Raw genomic sequence first — 12,511 nt, 5'->3', positions numbered from 1 at the left:
TGTTTATAAGCCACCATGTCTGTGGTATTCTGTTATAGCAACCTGAATAGACTAAGACAGCTGCTAAAAGAACATAGAACCAAATGGGAAGAAGAGTAAACTCTGCTGATTGCCTTTGCTTCCTACTTCTTTCCACATGGAATCTGGGTTCTGATCAGGTGTCTGCTCTCTCTTCAGCACAGTCACGCGCCTCTGGGGAAGCTGACCCTACATCCAGGTGTGAGAGGTGGTCCAACAGGCAACACCACTAGTGACACTCCCCTCACCTGTGATTAGCTGGGCGATGGACATGTGAACTAATTCTGGCCAATGAAATGTAAGGGAGGTTCTAGTGGTGGGGGGCAGGGAAGGAGGGGATGTTTCTGCAAAAGTCCCTTCTCACCTGAGAGAAAGTATGGGAAGAAAAACTCCCTTTTCCTCTGGACTTTGGAGTGTCTGGATGTGGTGTCTAGAACTGTGGCAGACATTGTGCTACTGGCGTAAAGATGAAGCCAACGCTAGGGACGACAAAGGAACAAGAAGGAAGAAACAGGGTGGTTGATGACAGCATGACACCAATGAGCCCATACCCCGCCTTCATGTTTCCTGATAAATGTGTGAATACATCTCCTTACTGTTTCTGCCAGTGGGAATCAGTGTTCCTGCCATGTGTTGCTGAAAGCATGGCAGGCCTTCCTAGAGGAAGTGACATCTGAAAGATGCTTAGGAGTTAGATGGGAGAAAAGGGCAGAGAGAACAGCTTTCATGCAGGATTTAAGGGGAGAGACTATCACCCCTGTATTTGAGACACTGAAAAATGTAGTCTGTCTGGCACAGAGAATGGGAGTGGTGGTGAATTCTCACTGGAGAATGTGGCGGTAGAGATGAGAAAGAAGGAGGAGGAATAGAGAGGAATAGAGAAATAAGAGCCAGAGTAGAAACAGTACAGAAGTTTACAAGAATTCATGTGGGAGAGCCCAAGGGAGGTATTATTTAGGAGAATACTAAATTGGTTCTGTTGAGACAGGAGGAGATTCCTGCATCAGGCGGTGGCAATGGTAATGAAAACCATGGGCAGATGGAAAAGACACCAGGGAGGTAGAATCCATGGTATTTGGCAGTAGATGAGCTCTGGGGGTGGCGGGGCGGCTGGGGGTGGGGTGGGGTGGGAGATGGAGACAGCAGAGCCCATGCCAAGAATCTCATGTGAGTGACTCAGAAGATGCACTTACCATGAAAGGCCAGTTGGGAAGGAGACTGGGTTGGAGAGGGCTGAGGTGGAGAGGAGGACGATTGCAGCCATCAGTTTTGGGTTTTCTGAGTGCAAAGTGCTTAGACGCACACCAGACACAGAGGTGGGAGGAGCATCTTGGCGGATGGCGATGGGCTAAGCGCAGCCGCTGTCAGCGGGGGATCCTAGCCTGGGCAAGGTCCAGGGTTGGGAGGGTGGCCCTTGAGCTCAGAGCTCTTTGGAATATCCACAGAACTGAGTGGGGCCTCCGTTGCCTCTCAGCTCCCCGACGGGGGCTGGTGACAGATGAGTCTGGGGTTCTGACTCTGGCACTCTCTACAGCGTCTGGTCACTCTCAGTCCTGCTTCTGCCCTTGTCCAGCGTCTGGGTGGCACACTGGGACCCTCCTTTGTTCTCATGGTAGCAGTTTATACCAGGGACCAGGCTTAGCTTGTGAATTCCAAAGTACCCGAATCTTGTGCATCGAAAGACTTGGTTTTCAAGACTATTGTTCCTGCTCTGTTAAGATGTAGAGTTCTCTGAAAGTTGCATTCTTTTTGTCTCTACATTCTGCAGGACTGGTCTTCTCTGGTTGCCCAGTTTTTGTTTTTGTTCTTTTTTAGGTTATTTTTTATGGTTTTTTAAAAAAATTTTATTTATTTAATTTTATTTTTGGCTGCGTTGGGTCTTCGTTGCTGCACGCAGGCTTTTCTCTAGTTGCGGCGAGCAGGGGCTACTCTTCGTTGAGGTGCGCGGGCTTCTCCTTGCGTGGCTTCTCTTGTTGCGGAGCACAGGCTCTAGGCACGCAGGCTCAGTAGTTGTGGCCCATGGGCTTCAGTAGTTGTGGCTCGCGGCTCTAGAGTGAAGGCTCAGTAGTTGCGGTGCACGGGCTTAGTTGCTCCATGTGGTTGCCCAGTTTTAATAGACAGAAAGCCAGAGTTAATATATCAAACTGTTACCTCAGCACAGGTGGTAGCCACAGAAAGATGGAAAGAGTAGAAATGTCTCCTGCTAGGGTGAGACATAAGGAACAAACTGGGTTAATCAGAGCCTGCAATGGAGAAATCCACTCAGCCCACATGAAACCCACAGGGATGGAGACGGAGCTCCTCCGGGTCCGCCATCTGACTATCCAAGCTTTCAGGTTCGGCTTGAAGGCAGGAAAAGGGTAGCACCCTAAGCTTCTTGGCTGCTTTTCTTGCCTCAAGGCATACAGGATGGACAAGTTGGGGGTACAGGTGGTTTGGGGCCAACATCCCAAATGGAGTGCTGACTCCTGCTCCCTGGTTCTGGGAAGATGCAGAGGAAATCCTTTGGCACCAAGCAGGCAAATACACACCCAAACAAAACAACACGAAAAACCCCACACTGAAAACTTTCCACTTGCAAACATGTTTTTGTCACTGCCAAAGGTTTAGGATTGCAACATGCAGGCATCTTTGGCCCCAAACCCGAGGACTCTGAAGTCTTCCCAAAGCACCTAAAATAAAAAATTCCTTTTGGCAAAAACAGTATGTTTGTAAACCGGAAGTCTTTATTTTTGAGAAACTCAATTCCCCCTTAGATGTAGAATATTCAGAATAAAGCCCCTGTGGCTATTTTCCGTCTGCTTTTCCTGCTCCAGATTGTCACTGGCAGGTAGAAAATATCTCTAGTTTGTGTGTGTTTGTGTGTGTTTGTGTGTGTGTGGTTTTCATTAACTGGGTGTGTGTTTGGAATTTGTGCTTGTTGGCCAATCGCTGATTGCCTTCTGATGCTTCTTGAGAGAAAGCTTTGCCGATGAGGTGCTGGATTCTTCCAGGCTCCGGGTTTCTTGTGCCCTAGAAGCATGAAGCTGGGAACTCCCCAGAGACAAGAACCTCCTTGATTCTTGTCAGGAATTCTACCCCACCCATCTAAACATAGAACCTGTTACAAAGCACAGATCTGCAGTGGGAGTAGCTTGTTTCTTGCTTCTTTTTAGAACAACTTCACTGCTAAGAATGAGCTCTGTTTTCCCTTCCCAGGAGTCCAGGTGGCATCTTTTTTCTCCCCCTTCTCACTATTAAATCCTGTTCACACAGAAGGCTCTGATAACCTTCTCACTTTAAAGGGTGGCCTGAGGTCTCTAACTAAATCTTATAAACAACTCTCACCAAATATTCAAAATTTAAAACACCCTGGTCTAAAATCCTAAGACAAAAGATAAAATTTTTTATTTGTGGTATTTCTGGTATTGGCCACAGAAGGTAAAATTCAAATAACATAAAATTAACCATTTCAAAAATTCAGTGGCATTTAGTGCATTCACAATGTTGTGTAATGAGCCCTTCTATCGAGTTCCAGAACATTTTCATCACTCCAAAGTAAAATCCTTTACCCATTAAGCAGTTTTCCCCCCTTCCTCCCCACTCCTCCCCGACTCCCCAGCTCCTGGAAACCACCAATTTGCTTTCTATCTCTGTGGAGTCCCCTGTGCCGCGTATGTCATAGCAATGGAAGCATACAATATATGCCCTTTGTGTCTGGCTTCTTTCAATTAACATCATATTTTCGAGGTTCACATTAGGAGAACATTTGTCCCTGAAATGAATCCTGCTGAAGAGCTATTTAAAGTTGAGTATGAGCATGAAAGAAGCTGTGGGATGAACCCTGATGCTTGCAGAGTGCTGGAAAGAAAGCTTGTCAGAGGCTGGGTAGGCCAGACTCCGCCCACAGAGCTACCCCTCTGTCTTCCAACTGTTTTACACTGGTTCTGGACCTGGATGGTGACTCCTGGGGCCCTGACATCATCTCCTGCTCATGGCCCTTCTTCCTGGACCTGCTTCTCACATAGCGAACTGATTCCTATTGTGTAAGTTCTGTACCTTGCTGCCTTGCTTCTGTCTATCTGGGTTTAAGAGATCTTGGGAGAAAATCAATCCCGTAGACATTAGGGAGAAGACAAGTCATGGGTTTCTAAACTTCCATCACCTTTCATCCTGTTGGGTAGCCATGAAGTCTCATGCAGTAGAGGTGGGAGCGGACGGTATCTTAGTACCTGGACAGGAAAAGGATGCTGAACGAAGGTAAGTTCTGGAAAAAGTGACTGGTCATGAAAAGTTTTTAGTGTGTGCATATAGTAAGTTCATTATAAGCATATAAAGTTAAAAGTCATTTGCCATATGGCTTCTTTCTTTTTATGTTTTATTACTATTGCATTTTCATTAAAAAAACAAAACAAAACAAAACCTGATCTGACATCATTTCTGTGGCTATTGTTGACTTCACCCATTTTGATTAACTTTTCTCATTTTTATATCCTTACTATATTTTAAAAACTTTTTCTGGAGGTCAAAGAATTCATCCTTCTGGAATTGGAATTCATTCATTCTGGAATTGGAAACTTGCATCTACTAAATTTCAATGACAAGTTTTCTGTTCTCAGCTGATCTTGCTAATGCAGAGCAGCTACTCATCAAGCAGACTTATCTAGCCACTAGATGGCGTGCACATGCTATTGTGAAGGGAGATTGAAGTCAAACTATTTGGAAAAGGAATATGTCTTCATTTAAGGTAAATACAAAATTAGCCCTACAAACTGTACATGCTTGTGGATTACAGAATTTTCTCCCCCCTTCTCTTTCCTGGACTGCCTTTTCCACTAAGCATCATGATTAAGCATAAGGACTCTAGACTCAGACTAAGTTCAAATACTACCTCCATCCTTCACTTGCTATATGACCTTGAGTAAGTCATGTCACATAAGTGTTCTCACCTACCAAATGGGGTTACCATACCTCAGAGGGCAGTCGTGAGAATTAAAAAATTGACATATATTAAAGCATATTGTCTTACAAGTACTTGCTTTTTAAAAAAAATTGATTTCTTTTTCTTTTTTCCTCCTGCTTTATGAGGTATAATTGACACATAACACTGTGTAAGTTTAAGGTGCAGAGTGTGATGATTTGATACACATATATGTTGTGAAATGATTATCACAATAGGGTTAGTTGTGTGTTTGCATTAATTGTCAATATTTTTGTTCTTCATTGTGGCATTGCCAATTACTTAGACAAATGTTTCCCAAATACCAGTTCAAGGACTAGCAGTATTAGAATCACTGAAGGATCTTACATGAAATATAGATTTATTAGTACCATATCTGAGGCATTTATTTCAGTAATTTTGAGGTGGGCTTAGGTGTCTATATTCTTTAAAAACTTTACAGGTGGTTCTGATGCTCAACTAGATTTGGGGACCAGTGAGATAAACTACCCAGGGATGTTGCTGTCTACCCAAGTCCAATCACTGTGTAAGAAGCTAATGTACACTGGCAATTTCCAATTCCCCTTTAATGAGAGTGTGTGCCATCCAAAGCTCTGACCATTGGGATGATTCCCTCTAACCACTGTCTGTCAAGGCTACCACTTGAATGAAGCTGTTTCTGTAGCCACTGGCTATGTTTGGCTTGTGCCTTCATATTCAGCTGACTCATGCATAAACCAAGCGTGGGCTTTTTCCTCCTCCAACAGTTGGTCATAATGGACTTTCCATGTGGCCATAGGTATGAGCTAAGGAGAGGCACTGATGGAACAATGGTGAATAACATGGGGGTCTGGGATACCTGCTAGTATGACCTGCTTATGCCCTGGAGGTACCACGTGCATCTCACAATGGGTTGCTGCTGGGCATGCCCAACCGTGTGGGTTTCTGGGTGTGATGGAACCCAGCTCAGCATGGATGGTTGGTTACCTGGTGTCCCATGGTCAGGTACTCCCATCTCTTCCAGGGCCCAATAGCATGCTGGGAGCTGTTTATTCTAATGTTATGTAGTTATTTGATGTGGTTGACATGGCCTTGCTCCAGAACTCCGAGTGTCTTAGTTGTGATTTTTTCCAGTGTGGATTGCCGAAAACTCCATACAAGTGTCCTTTGCCATCACCAATATTTCTAACGCCATAGGGTCTGCTGGGACACAGGGCTCAAGCCATAGGACCACTTGCCCTGCAGCTGGGACCTTTTGCAGAGCCTTTCCCTCTCTTGGCTGTCGTTTTGTCCCTTGTTATATGGATGTGAGCAATATTCCCAGCTGTGGAACTAGTGTCTCCAAAACCTAAAAAAGCCCACTGGGTTTTGAGCTGCAGCATTTTTGTTTTTGTTTTTGTTTTTGGAGGGGTGGGATATGATAATTTGTTCTTTACTTTGGCTGAGATATCCTGACACGCCCCAGACCCCAGACCTTTAAAAGTTTATTGATGTGGCCCCTGATGGTTATTTCCCATTTGCTTTATAGCATGAGTCTGACTTACAAAGGCCCTGAGCATTCTTGACACTTCTCACTCACCAGCTCTGGTTTACATGATGTCATCACCAGCTCTGGTTTACATGATGTCATCACCAGCGTGGTGTTCTGTGGATGCCCAACCGGTCCAGGTCTCCTCAAACTATATTATGGCAGAGAGGAGAGAGTTAACACAGCCCAGGGTCAACACTGTAAGTGAATATGGTTGTCTGTTCTGAGCAAATTCGAACTGTCTCTGATCCTCCTTTTTGATAGGGATGAAAAGGACAGAGTCCCCAGATCAAAGGCTGCATGCCATGTACCTGAGCCTGTGTTTATGTAAAGATACACTATCTGGCAAGGGAGCTTCAGTGCCAGCTGTGGGCTGCTGCTTCTTTAAGTCTGTGGGAGTCGGTCATCCTCCAGGACCCGTATGGTTTCTGCAGGGACCAGACTGATTAATTAAAGGGTGATATGATAGGGACCACACTCTGCATTCTGTAGGTCTTTAAGGGTAGTTCTAAGCTTTAAAATCCAAACCTTCCCCTCTCCCCACCCCAGGACATGATATTGTTTTTTATTTACTAACTTGGCTGGGGTAGGAGGCAGTTTGAGAAGCTTCCTCTTAACCTTCCTTGCTATGATAGCTCTTGTCTGTTTAGACGTTTGCAACTATCAAGTATGTCTGTTCCCATTACACATTTGGGGACTGGTGTAGTGACTGTGGGATGGGTTCTCTCACCCAACATCCTGATTGTCCAGCATTGATTCTTCTGATGGGATACATTGAGCAGTATCCTGGGTGGCTGCTCTGTCTGGCTTCTAGGGGTGCTGTTCTCTAACAATCATCTCTTATCCATGCCTGGATGATCCCCAGAGGATCACTCCCTCCTTGGCACCCAGTAGTATAATTGTCTATCTGGCATCTGATAGCTGAGCATAGCTGCCCGGTCTCTAATATTTTGGATCCTATCATCCCCAGGGTTACCAGTGAACCTACTTCTGTAATGGTGTCTCCTACCATCAGTCTTGCCCTACAGAGAATGGTACCCACTGAGATTTTCAGTGATGATACCAGCATCCTTACCGGCGCACTCCTTGTTGCTTTAGTTAATGGAATACCCTCTGGGCCTTTCCATGGAACAGCATCTGCTGGGTTTTCTGGACTTACATGATGTGTCACTCTAGCTGCTTACTTCTTCCTTCACTGGAAGGAAGGAAGAAGCTGCTAGATTCTTCCTTCACTCTTCATTATGGCACTTCTGGCGTTTCTACCTCATTTGTATGACCATCGCTTGCTCCAAGCTTCCAAGAGTCACCTCAGCAGCATGCTAATACCGCCTCTTGAAATTCTTGTCAGGGTGTTGTTATGAGCTGAATTGTGTTCCCCCATAAATTCATATGTTGATGTCTTAACCCCCAGTACCCCTGAATGTGATTGTGTTTGCAGAGAGGGCTTTAAAGAGATAACTAAGTTTAAATGAAGTCATTATGGTGGGCCCTAATCCAATATGATGGGGGTACCTAAAAGAAGAGAAGATTAAGACACAGACACACACAGAGGGAAGACCATGTGAGGACACAGGGAGAAGATGGTCATCTACAAGCCAAGGAGAGAGTCTGCTGACACCTTGAGGTCAATCTTCTGGCCTCTTAGGGCTGTGAGAATATACGTGTCTGTTTAAGCCACCCAGTCTGTGGTACATTGTTATGGCAGCAGAAGCAAACTAATACAGGTGTTGCATCTCGTATGACAGGAGAATGTTCCCCTGTTGATAAACTGATCTGGAGGCCTGAGGGTCCAGCACCATCATCCTTACCTGTTTCCTTCCAGTACATGTTGCCTGTGGCCTGTAGCTCCTTCAGGGTCTATCTTTTTTCTTCCCTGAAAAGCCCAGCATTTCCCTGGCTCAGTGCTGATGCCTCCTTCTGGCGGATGGAGCCGAACATTGAAACTATGCCACAGATTGGGAGCAGCCCTTGGGTCAGGTGTACTGTCATTAAAAGGTTTCTTCTTCTTATCTCCAGAATGTAAGTCTTTTCCATGAAGGGGATGCTATCCTAGAAGGCTCAGGCCCTGCTCGGCCATTGCTGTCTCTCAGACACCAGTTCTCAGAGCCTCCACCTGCTGCTGGGCTGTCATCAAGCCAGAAGCGACACTGAGACAATCTAGCTGTCATCGGCACATTGGGAGCCGATGAAGGTGAATCAGGGGAGCTGCAGACACAGACACGACGGGCTCACGCAGTTTTTGAGCTGCACATCCCAGAGCGGACCACAACAAAAGCTCCAAAGAGGAAAGGTCAAACCCATGAAGTGCTATTTGTTTTCACTGAAACTTCATCCCTCCCACTTAACACCCGTCTAACCAGCAACGGAATCAATTACCACGTGTCAGCCCGAAATCTGACACAAGAAAGAAAAGAAGGACACAACCTCCCCTGGGGGGCGGCAGGCAGGCAGAGGGGACTGGAGAGTTAGAAACCTCAGGGCGGGAAGCCATGAATGAGCCACTCTCTCCTGTAATTAAGGGTGGAAGGCGGCCTGAAATTCTGATCCCTTCCTTCTCTCCCTCTGCCAGCCTTCCAGCCAGATCAGTTTCACCGGTTGTACTATTGGGTGTTTCTATCTCGAAGGGTGGTCAGCAAGCCTGTGAGGTTATTCGACTTTGGTTACATAAGTTGCTCCATTTAATAATTGAAGACCCAGAGGTTCTAGACGTTTATTCTTTTATCAAGCTCCAGGAGGGAGAATTCTTGGCAGATCATGTTCGGCCGCCATGCCGATTTGAGCTGATTGAGTTGCCGCATTTCTCAGGCTTCTGTTAAATGTGGTGTCAGCTCGTCCAAGAGCGTCCGTTTCAGGTGATGTCATTCACTTGCTACCTTTATGCAAGTCTTGAAAAGAGAACTCCTTGGGCTGCTCAGGCAAAACCCACAAAAGTTCCTTGGATGGATCCCATGCACTGTGGATGTCAGTTAACCCGGTGCTGATTTGCCAGCTCTATTAAATAAGATGCTTTTAGTTTCCCAGAGGTAAGTTTTTGTTAATCAAGAAGACCTAAATTCTTAAACTTTGATGAATAGGGTCCCACGATGAAGAACTCTCTTGTCTTCAGGTAAAGCATTAGATGGACATTTCTTGTAAATGGCCTTGCCTCTCAGATTGCTGTACCATATTGGAATGTTCAAAGTGTGAGCACTGATTACAATGAAACATTGGGTACAAAAAGCAGGAAGCATGGCTCCAGATATCCTGGTGGTCATTAAAAGATATTTCCATTTATCAGCAGGGATTAATGAAAGGCAATTGTTTTTGCTCATCCAGATGATTAAAGTTGTCAGTGTAATAGTAAGTAGCATGCTAATGAATGAATCGTGAATCGTCGTTTGCTGCAGTTGTTAGTTTTCTTTGGTCTTATAATACTGATATCTCCTTATTATACTACTTTAAGATGATTTCTTCTAATCTAAATGGTGCTCGGTTTGGGGGTCTTCCATCTGCAGAGAGGGATACGTGTGCTTTCCTCTTGACTCTCTCAAGGTGACACCAACTACATGCATGGTTTTATTTACTGCCTGCATCCTAATGTCCCTTTACATCTTTATTATTATACCGGCTCTTTACTTCCCTAGGCTCAGCTCTGCACCTCCGTCTCTGAGTGGAAACTGTTCCCCTGTCTCCCAGACCCCTTGAACGCAGCTCTGGCCAAGGGACATCAATCATCTTTCCCCCGTTTGTTACCTCCTCCACATCTATTCTCCATTTCAAATGTGGGAGCGAAATCCCAGGGGTCACTTAAGCTTGAAACCTGAGATACTTGCTTGACTCCCTTGTCTCCTTTATCCCACACATCATCAGATGTTATTGATTTTGCCTCCTAAATATTTCTCGCATTCGTCCCTCTCTGCCATTCCTGCTACTTGGTCCTATTTTACGCCTCCATTCTTTCTTCCTTCCTATTTTGACAGCCTCTCAGAGTTCTCACCTCTGTGGCTTTGCTCATGTTTTCACCTCTGACTAGAGTGTGTCTCTTCTTTTCTTCCTCTTTTTAACCAGTGAAACTTAAGACTTTAAGACTCCAATCAGACATCACTTAAAAAAAAAAAAAAGGGGAACATCAATTACTTGTTTTCAAAAATCTACATTTTCTCTTGAGTTCTCTCTCTTCCTTAATTCTATCCCTGTCTCTCCACCTCTCCCAGGTAGAAAGTTTTGGATCATCTTTTGCCCCCGAGATGAGATCAGTTACCAAATGCTGATTTAATACTGAATTTTATCCTTTCTCTTTTCTGTCTCCACCCACCTGATTTTCATGTAAGCTGGTATCCCTGTCTCCTAGCAAATCTTTCCACCCTATTCTTTGCAACTTTTGTCCTTCTGCTTACCATCATATTCATCTTTCTAACCTCCTTCTTTGGTCAAAACCTTCTTGGGACCCATTTTCTGCAGAGAAATTTTGTAACTCCCTAGCTGGCATTTGGAGCCCTTTACAACCTGACCCTAATTTACCATTTTAATGGCAGGTGATATCCCTGGCCCCCGACTTCTAGTGTACACCCCCCTCCCAACTACCCCGCTGCCTTAGAGCTGTGTCATGCGTTTGGCCTATGGCCATGCTGTTCTTCCTGAGATGTCATCTCTGGGTGTTGAGATCCTACTTACCTCTTAAAGCCTAATTTATATGGAAATAATATTCGAAGGATTGCCGATTGCCTTTTCTTTGCAGTCTCAATGAGTGTATAGTTTGCTATTTATCACAGTCTGCCCAGCATTACGGGCACTTAGGTATCTATTTTCTTTTAAGCTGTGGACACCCCAGGGTGTATTTCATCACCATTTGTACTCCTCAGTACTTCCATTTAGCAGGTCCTCATTAAATCCATTGCAAGAAATGGAAAACTACATATTTTAAATATATATTTAAAAAAGAGATCTTTTTAAAAAAAAAATTGAGGTGTAATTATTATACAACATTATGTTAGTTCAGGTGTGTGACACAATGATTCCGATATTTGTGAACATTTTGAAATGATCACCACAACAAGTCTAGTTAACATCCATCACCATACATAGTTATAGAATATTATTTTCTTGTGGTGAAAACTTTTAAGATCTATTAAAAAGGGAGCTCTTTATTTTTGATTGTGTTCATTTTTTAGCCTTCACTATCACTTCTAAAATCTTTTTTAACACTAAACATACACTGAATATCTTTTGTCTTTCTAAAAACTGAGTCCAAATGCTTGCTTTGAAAACATGAGGTAGCATTCATATAAGTACAAAAGAAAGGCGTTTCTGAATTGTTGATTTAAAAACAATCATCTGATGGATTTCAACTTTATGTTTCCCACTGGAACCCATATAGACAAAGCTTGAATCAGGTGCCATGCTGTTTCTCTGGTTTTGGTCAAGCATGGCTCCCACCCTAAGGAATTTGCTTTGTTTTTCTTTTGCAGGGGCCTCTGATGTTCAGGGAATGGATCAGTGGAAATGAATAGCCTAAACTATATCTTGCTACATAATAAATTAATGTCGGATGAAATGCACACACCGTATATGAATGAATGTGAACATGTGGAAAACAGATGATTTTTAGACGTGACTAACATGCTCATTAGGCATTTTTAGCAAAATTCTCCAGTAGGCTCATGGTCCTGAAGTTGAAATGCAAGAAGCTGACTGTCTAGTATGCTCTTCAGAATCCTGAAGTTTAGCTTGGATCCCTTTGAAGTCTTTTATTATGATGGATGAATCATTTCAACATTTTCTACATTCAAAGGCCCTCAATAAAAGATAAAATCAAGTGCCTTACTAATCAAGGAGACCACAGATGATTGGAAATCAGGCGAAAATGTGACATGATTGGTAATACTAAACTCAAAAACCTGTCTCAATCACTACAAATTTCAAAAGAGTTTGGAAACATTAAAAAATGTAAAAAAATGCACACGACTGGTTTCAGAAGCCATTTGGGAAATGTTTGGGTGCTATTTGTAATAGAAATAAACATTTGATACTTTTCTCAAGTGAATGTTTTATAATAGAGTTTGGTATCA

General features: G+C 43.9%; 1 protein-coding gene across 1 annotated transcript in view; it reads left to right on the top strand.

Moving 5' to 3' along the window:
- The window catches only part of SETD4 (SET domain containing 4), a 586,654-nt gene that overhangs the window by 209,162 nt on the left and 364,981 nt on the right, over positions 1–12,511 (top strand). Inside the window, exons 17-18 of the mRNA XM_082458843.1 lie at positions 4,617–4,744; positions 8,481–8,655. The gene's annotated coding sequence lies outside the window, so the exon portion shown is untranslated. The remainder of the gene's footprint in view (positions 1–4,616; positions 4,745–8,480; positions 8,656–12,511) is intronic.

This window comes from Balaenoptera physalus (assembly GCF_965194825.1).
Source record: "Balaenoptera physalus genome assembly, chromosome: 4".
In the NCBI taxonomy this organism is placed as follows: domain Eukaryota; kingdom Metazoa; phylum Chordata; class Mammalia; order Artiodactyla; family Balaenopteridae; genus Balaenoptera; species Balaenoptera physalus.
Note: the sequence above shows the minus strand (reverse complement) of the source record. Positions and strands in the feature narration are given on the sequence as shown.